Genomic DNA, 15,635 nt, shown 5'->3' with positions numbered 1-15,635 from the left:
CAGGCAGTTCAACTACTCTACTATAGCTATGACTGACATGTAGGGAAACTACTAGGGAGGCCCTGGCCATTTCCACATGCCCAGCCTTCATCATTACCCATGCTGGAGCATTCAACACACACACATTACCAATTTAGGAGGGTTCTCTGCCGGACTACCATGGGACTCATTACTTTATTGCTTTGAGATGCCAGAGACATACATGGAGCTGTGTTTCTGTGTGTAGAAACAGACCTACCTCTGACCTACTGCAGTCATGTTGATTTGGTGTCTGTCAAACAGAGCTAGGTGGAGTGCAGGGGTGGAAGGGGGAGATAGGGCAAGCACGGAGATGTGGAGTCCTGAGGGTGGACAGGGAGGTGGCAAACACTATTGTGGTATAATGAATGTGTATTTATGTTTATGTCTGTGTGTGTGTGTGTGTGTGTGTGTGTGTGTGTGTGTGTGTGTGTGCGTGCGTGTGTGTAAAAAAAGGCAGTCCTTATCCCCTCCTCTCCACCTAAATTTCCTTCACAGTCCCCTTAGTTTGACTGCTCAGCCTACCTTAGCTGTCACTCACCAATCATAGCTCCTCCATTTCCAATCAATAAGAGCGCTTGGGAATTTACATCTGGCCACTCAGGTTAGAGTGTTATCGTAGTGCGAAGGGAGAAGACGCACATTTTTCTGAGGACTGTTCATTGTAGACATCAACCCGAATACCTGAATGTCGTGTGTGCATCGAAATGTAAGTTGCATGGGGTTCTAATTGGGGGGGTTTACATGCTGTGTAATAATGGGTAAATACCACAAATTACTTAACATTAGTTTGATAAGTTTGCAGACCATATTTTCTACTGTGTAGCTGTTACTATTCTGTAATGTTAGTGTTCCGATACTGTTCTGCATATTGTCTACAGTTTATTGCCTATTTGCCATAAGTGTAATTCTTGCATTGGTTGCACAAATTGTTATGCAGAAGTTTGTTGTCTCTAGCTTGTATTGGTAAACAGTCTGTTCTATGCCCACGCTACCGCAGCACTTTCCATGGTAGCCTTTTTTAATGTTTTGTTGCGCTTCCGTGGACAAGCTTCTAGAATCTTCGACATGGTTCTTGGAGCATGCACATGCACAGAGTCACTTCTGACCTTTAGACACTGGGCAGATCAGAAAAGATCTCTAGCTGCAAACTTATCTATGTAACTTTAAGCAATTAGTGGTAATTACCCATTATTACACAGCATGTAACCCCCAATAAGAACCCCCTGCAACTTACATTCTGATGCACGCACAACATTCAGCTATTTGTGTTAATGTCCACAATGAACAGTCCTCAGAAAAACGTGTATTTTCCCTTCGGACGACGATAGCACTCTAACCTGAGTGGGCCGGTGCAGTGTCCACGTGTGCATTTTCAAGCACTCTGATTGATTGGGAATGAAGGGGCTATGATGTGTGAGTGACAGCTAAGGTAGGCCGAGAAGCTAAACTAGTGGGACCTAGGGAAACTAAGGGGACTGTGAGGGAAAGTTAGGTAGCGAAGACGGAAGCAGGACAACCTTTTTTACAGCCGACCCAGTATTTCTTACGGAAATATTACCACGAAAAGACCTCTAACCTGAAGGGCACAGATTCTAACACACCTATTCCTTTCTGGAGGGACAGGCAGGGCAGAGGGTCAGAGCAGCGAAGGGACAAGACAAGTCAAGTCCTAGTATGTTTCTGGCTAAACTAAAGTGTGTGAATGCCTAATGTGTGGTGGTGAAGAAAGAAAAACAATAAAACCCCTGAAAGGAGAAGCATCTGCCTTGTTCTTACAGGACATCCTGTAGAGGGTCAGGACTTAAGTCAGAAACAGCTCAAGTATACTATCATGTGTCACCACCCACACCACACACATGAATCCCAGAGGAAGATGAGCTGCAAGGCCCTATACCCCTCCCTCATTGTACTTTTGACCAGCCCTCATCCAGGTCTCCTCAGTGGTCATAGAGTGACCACAACCTCACAAATTGGGCTGCAGAGGGACTACGAGGAGCTGATCTATGAGAGGGAAGATCGGGGGGGGGGCGTATTCTAGGTCCTCCCAGCCTGGTCATTGCCGCGGGAGCCTCGGTACCGCCTCTACTCTCCTGATTACCACCTCTCTAGGCTCCCCCGGCTAGAGTAATCATCACCACCAGAGTGCCACCACTGCCGATGCTCCACGAGACGGTCCAGCTACTCCCCTGAGTGTCACTAATCCAGAGCATTCGTCACCTCCACAGGACCGTTGGGACTTCCACTACGTCCCGAGGTGGCCCAGTTATTCACCAGATCGTCATCGCTCCAGCGATTAGCATGAGGTTGTAAGTAACAAGAACATTTCCCAGGACATAGACATATCTGATATTGTCAGGAAGCTTAAATTCTTAATAATCTAACTGCACTGTCCAATTTACAGTAGCTATTACAGTGAAAGAATACCATTTTATTGTTTGAGGAGAGTGCACAGTTATGAACTTGAAAAGTTATTAATATTCAAATTAGGCACATTTGGGCAGTCTTGATACAACATTTTGAATAGAAATGCAATGGTTCATTGGATCAGTATGAAACTTTGAACATTTACTGCTGCTATCTAGTGGCCAAAATATAAATTGTGCCTGGAATGGAATAATACATTATGTCCTTTCTCTTGCATTTCAAAGATGATGATACAAAAAAGATATGAAAAAATGCTATTTTTTTCTTTGTATTATCTTTTACCAGATCTAATGTGTTATATTCTCCTATATTCATTTCACATTTCCACAAACTTCAAAGTGTTTCCTTTCAAATGGTATCAATAATATGCATATCCTTGCTTCAGGTCCTGAGCTACAGGCAGTTAGATTTGGGTATGTCATTTTAGTTGAAAATTGAAAAAAAGGGGCCTCTGCCACGGGGCTGTTCTGGCTGTCATTGCGGAGTTGTCCTCTACTCCCTATGAGGAGCCCCTACTGGTCAAGGCAGACACTCAGGTGCTTGAGGTTCGACGGTCTGCTACCCTGGAACCTTCAGCCACAAACACTCTCCCTCGTAAGCTACTCCCCGCTCCTGGCCCAGAGTCCAAGCCAGTGGTGGATTCTTCGCCCACTCCTAGGATGGAGCCACAGCCTGCAGCTAAGTATAGCCCAGATGTTGGGACCCTCCAGTCACGGCCTGGTAGGATCAGCTCCTTCCGGTCTTTCAAGTTCAGCCTGCAGCCACAAGGACTCAGCCCGCTCCTGCTGGGCTGGCCCCATCAGCCCCTGCCTGGTAGGACCTGCCAGTCCCAGGCCTGGGGTCCCTGCTGGCCCCATGCTAGCACCCTGCTAGCTCTAGTCTTGAGGATCTCGATACCTCCAGATCTTCCAGACCTCACCTCAGGGGATCCTCCAGTCCTCTCAATGGGGAACTCGTTAGACATCCTCCCAGGTGAACCACCAGAAGTCACCCCCAATGTACCCATTGTCCTAGACACCCAGTTCCCTGTTGTCCCGATAGGGTCAGAGCTCCCTACCCCCACGGTAGGGTCAGAGTTCCCTTCCTCTCCGGTAGGGTCAGAGTTCCCTTGCTTCCCGGTAGGGTCAGAGTTCCCTTTCTTCCCAGCAGGATCAAAGTTCCCCTCCTTCTGGGTAGGGTCAGAGTTACCTGCATCTAGGATAGGCTCAGAGTTCCCGTCACCACAATAGGGTCAGAGTTCCCTTCCAGTAAGGTCAGAGTTCCCTTCCTTCCCGGTAGGATCAGAGTTCCCCTCCTTCTTGTTAGGTTCAGAGTTCCGTGGCTCCCTGTTAAGCCTTCAGTGTCCTGCCCCTCACGTAGGCTTTGAGTGTTCTGCCCCTCAGGTAGGCTTTGAGGCCCCTTCTGGTAGGTCAATATTATCCTGCCTCTTTGGGAGGTCAAGTCTCCCAGCTGGCTAGCTGTTGCCACTAGGCTCAGAGTTAGCAGTTTCTCCAGGAGGCCCAGAGATCTCCTACTCTCCAGTTTCCCTGACATATTCAAAGTAAATTTCCCTGTCAGGCCCAGAGTCAGTTTCCCTGTCAGGTTCAGAGTTGTTCTCCCTGTCAGGTCCAGAGTCAGTTTTCCAGTCAGAAATGCTAGTTCTTCTAGTTCAACAACTACCTTATACACACAAATGGCTACGCAGTCATGGGTGAACAGGGAGTACAGGAGAGGGCTGAGAACGCACGGTTGTGGGGCCCGGCCCCAGTGTTGAGGATCAGCGGGGTGGAGATGTTGTTTCCTACCTTCACCACCTGGAGGCGGCCCGTCAGAATGTCCAGGACCCAGTTGCACAGGGTGGGGATGAGACCCAGGGTCTCAAGCTTAATGATGAGTTTGGAGGGTACTATGGTATTAAATGCTGAGCTGTAGTCAATGAAAAGCATTCTTACATAGGTATTCCTCTTGTCCAGATGGGATAGGGCAGTGTGCAGTGTGATGGCGATTGCATCGTTTGTGGACCTATTGGGGCGGTAAACAAATTGGAGTAGGTCTAGGATGCGCATGCTCTGAGGACGCGGCTAGGGATGCTGTCTGAGCCAGCAGCCTTGCGAGGGTTAACACGTTTAAATGTTTTACTCACGTTCGCCACGGAGAAGTAGAGCCCACAGGCTTTGGTAGCGGGCCGTGTCAGTGGCACTGTATTGTCCTCAAAGCGAGCAAAGAAGTTGTTTAATTTATCTGGGAGCAAGACATCGATGTCCGCAACGGGGCTGGTTTTCTTTTTGTAATCCGTGATTGACTGTAGACCCTGCCACATATGTCTTGTGTTTGAGCCGTTGAATTGCGACTCTACTTTGTCTCTATACTGAAGCTTTGCTTGTGAAGCTGGTAGACAGAATGCCAAGAGTGTGCAAAGCTGTCATCAAGGCAAAGGGTGGCTACTTTGAAGAATCTCAAATATAAAATATATTTTGATTTGTTTAACACTTTTTTGGTTACTACATGATATGTGTAATTTCATGGTTTTGATGTCATCACTATTATTGTATAATGTAGAAAATAGTAAAAAATAAAGAAAAACCCTTGAATGAGTAGGTGTGTCCAAACGTTTGACTGGTACTGTACGTTTGATTGTAAATTTTAGATTTTGTAATAACTCACTATTGTTTACAGGTAATGTAGTACTAGATCTTTCTTCAGTAAACTTTAAAGTACATTTTCATGTTCATAGTTAATGGATACATTTTTTGTGTATTTTCCAGGAGCTTTCTAGATTGTCTTGATGAAAGAGATCAGGGATATTTTTTCCAGTTTACTCCATATTGGCTTAAATGGGTTTCTGGTTTTTCGCTTCCCTCTGGAAAATCTGTTGTTAATATCAAATAAATACTAATAACTACATTATTTATGTTGACATTTGTCATTATTGTGTACTTTTACTTTACTTTTATTGCTGTGTTTTGCTGTATTATGTTTTATAATAATGTTGTATAATCACCTTCCGGTGTAAAAAACATGGAAATAAAAAGACATTGGGAAGTAGGCATTGGTCTGAAGGCGAAAAAGAAAGGAAATTCACATCACCGCCACAATGCGTACTTCACCCATGCTCTACCAATGTTTTTCAGCACACAGCGTTGGCCTACTATAGTAGCTATGTTGATCTCTTGTACTTCCAACAATGTGTAGGAAGGCTGCTTAGGATTCAAACCTTCTCAAACAGCCTAATTCATACTCTTGAGAGCGATAATGGACTTTACAGTGTCCTGCTATTAAAAGAATGTATACTAAACATTAAGAGCACCTGCTCGTTTCATGACATAGATTGACCAGGTGAATCCAGGTGAAAGCTATGATCCCATGATGATGTCACTTGTTAAATCCGCTTCAATCAGTGTAGATGGTTAAAGAAGGATTTTTAAGCATTGAGACAATTGAGACATGGATTGTGTATGTGTGCCATTCAGAGGGTGAATGGGCAAGACAAAAGATTTAAGTGACTTTGAACGGGGTAAAGTAGTAGGTGCCAGACACACTTGTTTGTGTCAAGAACTGCAACTCTGCTGGGTTTTTCACGCTCAATAGTTTCCCGTGTGTATCAAGAATGGTCCACCACCCAAAGGACATCCAGCCAACTTGACACATCTGTTGAAAGCATTGGCGTCAACATGGGGCAGCATCCCTGTGGAATGCTTTCGACACCTTCTAGAGTCATGACCTGACAAATTGATGCTGTTCTGAGGGCAAAAGGGGGAATGGGTGGGTGGGGGGGTGCAAATCATTATTTGGAAGGTGTTACGAATATTTTAGGTACACCAACCCGTTCGCAAAAATGGTTAGCTCCTACAGACAGGCAGACAGGCATCAAGGCATTCAGTTACTGTTTGATTGAATGTTACAATGAGCAAAACAAGTGACCTAAGCGACTTTGAGCGTGGTATTATCGACGGTGCTAGGCACACCGGTTACAGTATCTCAGAAATGGCCAGCCTCCTGGGCTTTTCACGCACGACAGTCTCTAGAGTTTACCAAGAATGGTACAACAATGGTACAAGAATGGTACAACAAAAACATTGTCACGGATGGGCTATTGCAGCAGACGAACACATTGGGTTCCACTTCTATCAGCTAAAAACAAGAAGTGGCCCCAGTCGGCAGGCGATCCCTAACACTGGTCAATTGAGGAGTGGAAAAACATTGCCTGGGCTGATGATCCCTGGTTCCTGTTGTGTCATGCTGATGGCAGAGTCAGGACTTGACATAAGCAGCATGAGTTCATGGCCCCCATCTTGCTTGGTACCAACTGTACAGGCTGGTGGTGGTGTAATGGTGTGTGGAATGTTTTCCTGGCACAAGTTAGGTACCAAATTGAGCAACGTGTCCATGCCCTGAAGAATTCAGGCTGTTCTGGTGGCAAAGGGGTGTCCAACGCGTGTATTACTGTAGCGTCATCATCTTTATTGCAAAAATCAATACAAATACACACATAACTGAAAAACAAGTGGTTCTGATCACATGTCAATATTACACAGGTAATCAGAAATCAGGAACGTAGACAGAAATCAGGAACGTAGACAGGCTCTACAGACCTTTATATCTATATGAGTGACTGACCATTTTTCAATTAATGTATTGTTAAAATAAAGGTTTAAGGATAAAGCAAAGCTTGCTTTCAAATAATAAAAAAAAAGCTTGAAACGGTTGTGGAATGGGGTAATGCCTTAGTGTGGGGTGGGAAGAATGCAAGAATGGGGTAATTTCTTAGTGTGGGGTGAGAAGAATGCGGTAGATATCACATCAATGTGGGAGCACCTCCTCTAAAAGTATGAATTAAGCTGTGTGCCGGAAAACATTGGTAGAGCATGGGCCAATGCCTACTTCTCACTTAACCTGTTAGGGCTAGGGGGCAGTATTGACACATCCGGATAAAAAACGTACCCGATTTAATCTGGTTACTACTCCTGCCCAGTAACTAGAATATCCATATAATTATTGGCTTTGGATAGAAAACACCCTAAAGTTTCTAAAACTGTTTGAATGGTGTCTGTGAGTATAACAGAACTCATATGGCAGGCCAAAACCTGAGAAGATTCCATGCAGGAAGTGGCCTGTCTGAGAAGTAGTGTTTCATCTTGGCTCTTTTTATTGAAGTCTGAGGATCTTTGCAATAACGTGACACTTCCTACGGCTCCCATAGGCTCTCAGAGCCCGGGAAAAAGCTGAACGATATCGAGGCAGGCTCTGGCTGAAACACATTATCGCTTTTGGCAAGTGGCCGCTCAGAGTACTATGGGCTTAGGCGCGTGCCCGAGTCGACCGAATGCTTTCTTTTCTTTTGTCTGTTTACCTAAACGCAGATTCCCGGTCGGAATATTATCGCTTTTTTATGAGAAAAATGGCATAAAAATTGATTTTAAACAGGGGTTGACATGCTTCGAAGTACGGTAATGGAATATTTAGATTTTTTTTTGTCACGAATTGCGCCATGCTCGTCACCCTTATTTACCCTTTCGGATAGTGTCTTGAACGCACGAACAAAACGCCGCTATTTGGATATAACTATGGATTATTTTGGACCAAACCAACATTTGTTATTGAAGTAGAAGTCCTGGGAGTGCATTCTGACGAAGACAGCAAAGGTAATAACATTTTTCTTATAGTAAATCTGACTTTGATGAGTGCTAAACTTGCTGGGTGTCTAAATAGCTAGCCCTGTGATGCCGGGCTATCTACTGAGAATATTGCAAAATGTGCTTTCACCGAAAAGCTATTTTAAAATCGGACATATCGAGTGCATAGAGGAGTTCTGTATCTATAATTCTTAAAATAATTGTTATGCTTTTTGTGAACGTTTATCATGAGTAATTTAGTAAATTCACCGGCAGTGTTCGGTGGGAATGCTAGTCACATGCTAGTCACATGCTAATGTAAAAAGCTGGTTTTTGATATAAATATGAACTTGATTGAACAAAACATGCATGTATTGTATAACATAATGTCCTAGGGTTGTCATCTGATGAAGATCATCAAAGGTTAGTGCTACATTTAGCTGTGGTTTGGGTTTATGTGACATTATATGCTAGCTTGAAAAATGGGTGTCTGATTATTTCTGACTGGGTACTCTGCTGACATAATCTAATGTTTTGCTTTCGTTGAAGGTTTTGTATTTCTAAGGTATTTGAATAACGCGCCACGGGATTACACTGGCTGTTGAGTAGGTGGGACGCAAGCGTCCCACCTAGCCCATAGAGGTTAAAACATATTTTTTGGTTTTTAATAGCCTTTATAGATGTGTTATAAGTGTCAAATCAGATCAAATAAAAGGTTGCATACACTGTTTAGCTGATGTTTGCAAAAAAAATATATGGGGGATTGGAAGTGATACAGACAATTACATTGATGGAAGCTACGCTCTTTCTGGAATATTAAAGCTGATCTAGCCCCTAAAAAAAACAGTATATAAACAATGTAACTAAATACTGTAGTCGAAATATTAGAATGAGCTATTCGGGAATACAGTATTTAAATACTAAGTGTGAGTGTGTGTGTGTGTGTGTGTGTGTGTGTGTGTGTGTGTGTGTGTGTGTGTGTGTGTGTGTGCGTGCGTGCGTGTGTGCGTGTGTTTTGTGTGAGTGAATGTGCATCACCTGGTAGACAGTTAATGATGGCTGTTCAATGGCTGTTCAACAGTGTAATGCTGAATGCCATTTATTCCTGTATATACACTGAGTGTACAAACATTAGGGAAACCTTCCTAATATTGAGTTGCACCCCCTTTTGCCCTCAGAACAGAACATACATTTTTCGGGGCATGGACTGTACAAAGTGTCGAAAGCGTTCCACAGGGATGCTGGCCCATTTTGACTCCAATGCTTCCCACAGTTGTGGGCGAGGGGCGATAATGGACTTTACATACAAAAACTTTTGACTGATACTGTATATCAGTGGAGTGTCCTCAGAGGAGGAAGGGGAAAATACAAATAGTGAAACATTTAAAAGTTATCCTTTTTAGATAAAACTATTCTAAATGTATTCACGTCACAAAATAATTGATTAAAACACACTGTTTTGCAATGAAGGTTTACAGTAGCCTCAGTAGCAGCACTCTGTAGGGTAGCACCATAGTGTAGCTAGCTTCTTTTCTCCTGTGGGTACATTGACTTCAATACAAAACCTAGGAGGCTTATGGTTCTCACCCCCTTCCATAGACTTACACAGTAATTATGACAACTTCTGGAGGACGTCCTCCAACCTATCAGAGCTCTTGCAGTATGAACTGACATGTTATCCATACAATCAAAGTATCAGAGAATGAATCTAGTACTGAAAGCATAAGCTACAGCTAGCTAACTAAAATGTGGTAGTTGACTCAAAGAGAGAGAAACACAATAGTTGAACAGTTTTGAACAAATTAATTTAATCAAAATTTAAGGAGAAGCAAGAGAGAGCTAGCTATATTTCGAAGTTTATTTTTTTTCACTTTCACTTAGCTAGTGTCAAATGCAGCTAAGTATTTTAGCCTAAACATAGAGGGTTGATATGTTACCTAGCTGGCTATGGCTATCCAACACTGGAACTCTTCCAAGTCAAGGTAAGCTATTGGTTTTATACATGTATTGACACGGGGGCCCGCTAGTGTAACTGCAAAACTGACTGCTGCTTACTGTACACTGTACTGCATGATTTAAGCGGGTTTGGGTTTACTAATGCTTTAGTTTTAGTAGCTATGTTGACTATGTCAACATATGACAACAATGTAGGCTGTGTGTAGAGGTTAGCAGTCATTATATGAAGGTTTGGCTTGGAAAGGTTTTTTCATCTGGTCACAGAAAGCTGACGTGTTGTGCAATGAAATCCACAAGCGAAAGGATGGAGGAGAGGAGGAGAGCAGATGTGAGAAATAATTATATATACAACAAGCTGTTTGTGTGTGTCTGGTATGAAAGTGAACTGTGCGTGTGATCAGGGGTATATTAATTTCGCCAATTCTGTTGAAAAACAGTGTCTTAACCTTTGTGTGGTGTCCTGAATCTGATGGACCCACAACATTATTTGGTTTTTAAAATAATACGGCCTGACAGTGTATGTAAAAATACTTAATACTTAGATGTTGACTTATATCAATTACAAGAAATATAGACAGCATACATGGTTAATTTTTGCCATTTACCTACCTCTGCTAGATCACATTTATCAATAAAAACACTATTCGTTTTTTTTAATTAAATGTGACCTTTGTAAACAAATAATCAAGACATGGGTGGAATAATTCATGTTTATCTTGAACAAATATAAATGAAACAAGGTTTTCATCACTACTGATGTGTAACGGCCGTCGTCAGAATTAGACCACCACTCCACCCTCGGCTTCGCCCACTTAGGTGGCGCCCCTGGCTGCGCCGGAGGACTGGCGGGCGACCCTGGCTGCGCCCGGCTGGCGATTCTGGCTGCGCCCGGCTGGCGGGCGACCCTGGCTGCGCTCGGCTGGCGGGCGTCCCTGGCTGCGCCCGGCGGGCGGGCTGGCTGGCGGCGCCACGCAGCTCCGGGCTGGCGGGCGGCTCCGGGCAGGCGGGCGGCTCTGGTGGCTCTGGCGGCTCTGGCGGCTCTGGCCCAGAATTCACCAGGCTGGGGAGACATGAAGGAGGCCTGGCTCTGGGCGCAGGCACTGGACTCACCAGGCTGGGGAGACCCACTGGAGGCCTGGTCTGTGGAGGAGGCACAGGACTGACCAGGATGGGGAGACCCACTGGAGGCCTGATCTGTGGAGGAGGCACAGGACTGACCAGGATGGGGAGACCCACTGGAGGCCTGGTCCGAGGAGGAGGCACAGGATAAACCGGGCTGTGGGGGAGCACTGGAGTTCTGGTACGTAGGCTATTCACCCATACTCCAGGCTGAATGTCCACTTTGGCCCGGCACGGGCGGAGCGCAGGCATTGGGCGAACTGAGCCCTCCCAGCGCCCTGGAGACACAGTGCGCAGAGCCGGCGCAGGATAACCTGGACCGAAACGGCGCACTGGAGACCAGACGCGCTGAGCTGGCACAATCCGTCCTGGCTCGATGCCTAAACTCGCATGACACTTGCGGGGGGCTGGCCTATAGCGCACCGGGCTATGAGCGCGCAGTGGAGACACCGTGCGCTTCACAGCATAACACGGTGCCTGACCAGTACCATGCTGCTTCCGGTAAGCACGGGGAGTTGGCTCAGGTCTAACGCCTGACTCCGCCAATCTCCCCGTGTGCCCCCCCCAAAAAAATGTTTTGGGGCTGCCTCTCGTGTCCGTCGCGCTCCCTCGGCAGGTTGTTGCAGTGGTCAAATAATTGTTCCAATGTCCAGTCAATCCTCGACTCCAAAACCTCCAGCGACCAGGATGCCATTACCTCCCGAGCACGCTGCTTCATCCCCTCCTGGTGCTGCTCCTTCCTCCGCTGCTTGGGTCGTTGTTGGTGGGTGATTCTGTAATTGCTGTTATCAGAATTAGACCAAGGTGCAGCGGAGGATGTGTTCATCATTAGAATTTTAATAGACTGAACAAACACAATACAAAAACGAAACAAAAATGACCAGAAACAGTTCTGTCAGGAAAACACACTAACAGAATACAATCACCCACAAAACCCAAAGGAAAAACAGGCTACTTATGTGTGACTCCCAATCAGCAACAACGAACTACAGCTGTGCCTGATTGGGAGCCACACACGGCCAAACCGAAGAAACCAGCCAACATAGAAAAATGAACATAGAACGCCCACCCAATGTAACACCCTGGCCTAACCAAAATAAAGAACAAAAATCCCCTCTCTATGGCCAGGGCGTTACATGATGTTTATTGCATTGAACTGAACAAATTGGAAGGACAGATTTTACATACAGTATTTTATGGAAATTATAAATGAGCCCCATTGAATACACATTAAAACCATTCTACACACCACAAGAGGGACATAATTTTACTGTGTGTGTGTGTTACAAAAGTATTTATTGCACTTGATGCATGTGTACTGTGTCTTCCTGTCCTTCTTGGATCCACACACATCGCAGCACTCTTTCTTGTTGCAACCGGCTGCAATCTAGAATGATGAAAACAGTTAGTTCAGGAATTTTACTAACATCCCACTCACATATATAGTTACAGTAGGCCAAGGTAGGAGAGTCAGACACACACACATGCAACATCACTCACACTTACCTCAGGTATTGGAGTTGTTGGGTCGGGCGGATAGGGCACCAGCATCCTCCTCCTGAATCCTCCTCACGATGGCTGCAGAAGCTGGGGTCCTTGGGACATGTTGCCTCCTCTGGATTTGAGGTCTTACCAATGCCTTGCCCAGCTCCTCGAGAAAGAGCCATCTCCTCTGGGGCTTCCCTCTGTTCCAATCTGGGTTCAACGCCATCCAGATGACAAACGCGTTGTACGCCGAGATGTCCAAGATGTTGAAGAATATCATAAGTGGCCAGCGTAGGGTTCTTCTTTTGCAGCTGTAGCCAGTCACCAGCTTGTCTAAATTGTCCACCCCTCCTTTTGTGCCATTGTAATCCATTATGATTTCTGGTGTTTGTTGTTCCTGGCCACAGATTCTTCCATCCCTATGCAGCGTACTCATGAGTACCACATTTTAGCCTTTATTTGGCACGTAGGACACTAGGGACGTGTCGGCCGTGAACACAAACTTAGAAGAATTGATAGGCCTGTTCTGTGTATTCAACAGCTGAGATGGGAGCTCTGGGCTTGTTTTTTCGTACTGTTCCTACCATCGTCAGCTTCCCCTTGAGAAGCTCCTGTCCCAGCTTGTGCGAAGTAAAATGTTTTATTGCATGTGATGTTGTGGCCACGGAGTCTCTGTGTCACGTCCAGGACAACCCACATCCCTTGGTTCTTCTCAGGGGCTTCTCCATCTGGCTTCCCCATATACACTTGCAAGTTCCACGCATATGATGAAGCAGCATCACAGGCAGCCCAGATCTTGATTCCATATTTAGATGGTATGTACTGCCTGAAGAGGCAGCGGCCCCTAAATGGCATAAGCTGCTCATCAACAGTAATGTTGGGCCTAGGGTTGTAAAACAGGGGAAGGCGGTCCACCCACTTGTTCCACACTGACCTGATTGCAGCTTGATTGTCTCTCTGCCGCCGAGCTGGTCTGGTGTTTCGGTTATCGACGCAGATAATCCTGGAAATAATATGGAAGTTTTCCAGACATTGTTGCACAAAAAAAGTTATCTGCCAGTTTCTGCATCCCAAAGCGATTCTGTAGATTCCCCATTGTATCTGAAAACAACAGCAAGGATAAGGACCCCAAATGATGCATGAAAATGAGTTTGGTCCATCTCCTTCCATCTCTCTCAAAAACATGCCTTCCCTCCAAATTAGTGCAGTCCAAAATGATTTTCTGGATGGTGTCTGCGATGAACAGTTAAAAAACATGACAACTAATGGCAACACGGCTATCAAATCAAATTGTATTTGTCACATGCGCAGAATACAACAGGTGTAGATCTTACAGTGAGATGCTTACTTACAAGCCCTTATTAACCAACAATGCAGCGTTCAGAAAATACAAAAAAAAGTAAGAAATAAAATAACAAATAATTAAACTTGGTGCTCCGTTACCGCTTGCCATGCGGTAGCAGAGAGAACAGTCTATGACTAGGGTGGCTGGAGTCTTTGACAATTTTTAGGGCCTTCCTCTGACTCTGTATTGAGGTCCTGGATGGCAGGAAGCTTGGCCCCTGTGATGTACTGGGCCGTACGCACCACTCTTTGTAGTGTCTTACGGTCGGAGGCCGAGCTGTTGCCATACCAGGCAGTGATGCAACCAGTCAGGATGCTCTCAATGGTGCAGCTGTAGAATCTTTTGAGGATCTGAGGACCTATTCTGCCCTGGAATTGCGTTCCCATGCAAAACTAGACAGATAGCTAACAACTAAGTCTTCAATAAAACCCCCAAGGCGTGACTTTTCTTGAATTAATATATTGAAAACGTTATGTTGTGAAACTGCAAAATACAGAAAAGAATATACTTTAGTATTCAATTCACATTGACATACTGTAGCTGTACATTGTACATTTCAAATTGAAGCACGTGCCAAGGTACCATGTAGCTCAGTTGGTAGAGCATGGTGTTTGCAACGCCAGGGTTGTGGGTTCGATTCCCACGGGGGCCAGCACAGGAAAAAAAAATGTATGAAATGTATGCATTCACTACTGTAAGTCGCTCTGGATAAAAGCGTCTGCTAATGACTAAAATGTAAATGTATCTGACATGATGCCAAACCATATAGCTAATTGTTACTCATATGGTAATTGGCTAACTCCTTTAACCTCTATGGGCTAGGTGGGACGCTAGCGTCCCCCCCGTGGTGCACTCCATCAACAGCAGGTGCATTTCAAGAGCGGCAAATTTGAATCCAAATAAATGTCAAAATTCAAATTTTTCAAACATACAACTATCTTACACCCTTTGAAAGATAAACATCTCCTTAATCTAACCACGTTGTCCGATTTCAAAAAGGTTTTACGGCGAAAGCATAAAGTTAGATTATGTTAGGAGAGTACATTGACAATAGCTGTGTGTAATGTTTTGTCAATTCAAAGACAGGGTCACCAAAACCATAAAACCAGCTAAAATGATGCACTAACCTTTTACAATCTCCATCAGATGACACTCCTAGGACATTATGTTAGACAATGCATGCATTTTTAGTTCTATCAAGTTCATATTTATATCCAAAAACAGCGTTTTACTATGGCATTGATGTTGAGGAAATCGTTTCCCTCCAATAACCGGCAGTCAAGTCAGCACCACAAATTAAATAATTAAAATTAGAAAACATTGGTAAAATATTATATTGTCATTTAAAGAATTATAGATTTACATCTCTTGAACGCAATCAACTTGCCAGATTTAAAAATAACCTTACTGGGAAATCACACTTTGCAATAATCTGAGCACTGCGCCCAGAAAAATACGCGTTGCGATACAGACTAGCCGCCATGTTGGGGAGATCTAAAATCGAAAATACTATGTAAATAATCCATTACCTTTGATTCTCTTCATCAGATGTCACTTCCAGGTATCACAGGTCCATAACGAATGTAGTTTTATTCAAAAAAGCTCATCATTTATGTCCAAAAATCTCCGTCTTGTTAGCACATGATCTAAGCCCGCCGGACTTCACTTCATGAACGAGGGGAAAAAATATATTT

Source organism: Salmo salar, chromosome ssa22, assembly GCF_905237065.1.
Source record: "Salmo salar chromosome ssa22, Ssal_v3.1, whole genome shotgun sequence".
In the NCBI taxonomy this organism is placed as follows: Eukaryota; Metazoa; Chordata; class Actinopteri; order Salmoniformes; family Salmonidae; genus Salmo; species Salmo salar.
The sequence above is the reverse complement of the archived record's forward strand: the minus strand, read 5'-3'. Positions refer to the sequence as shown.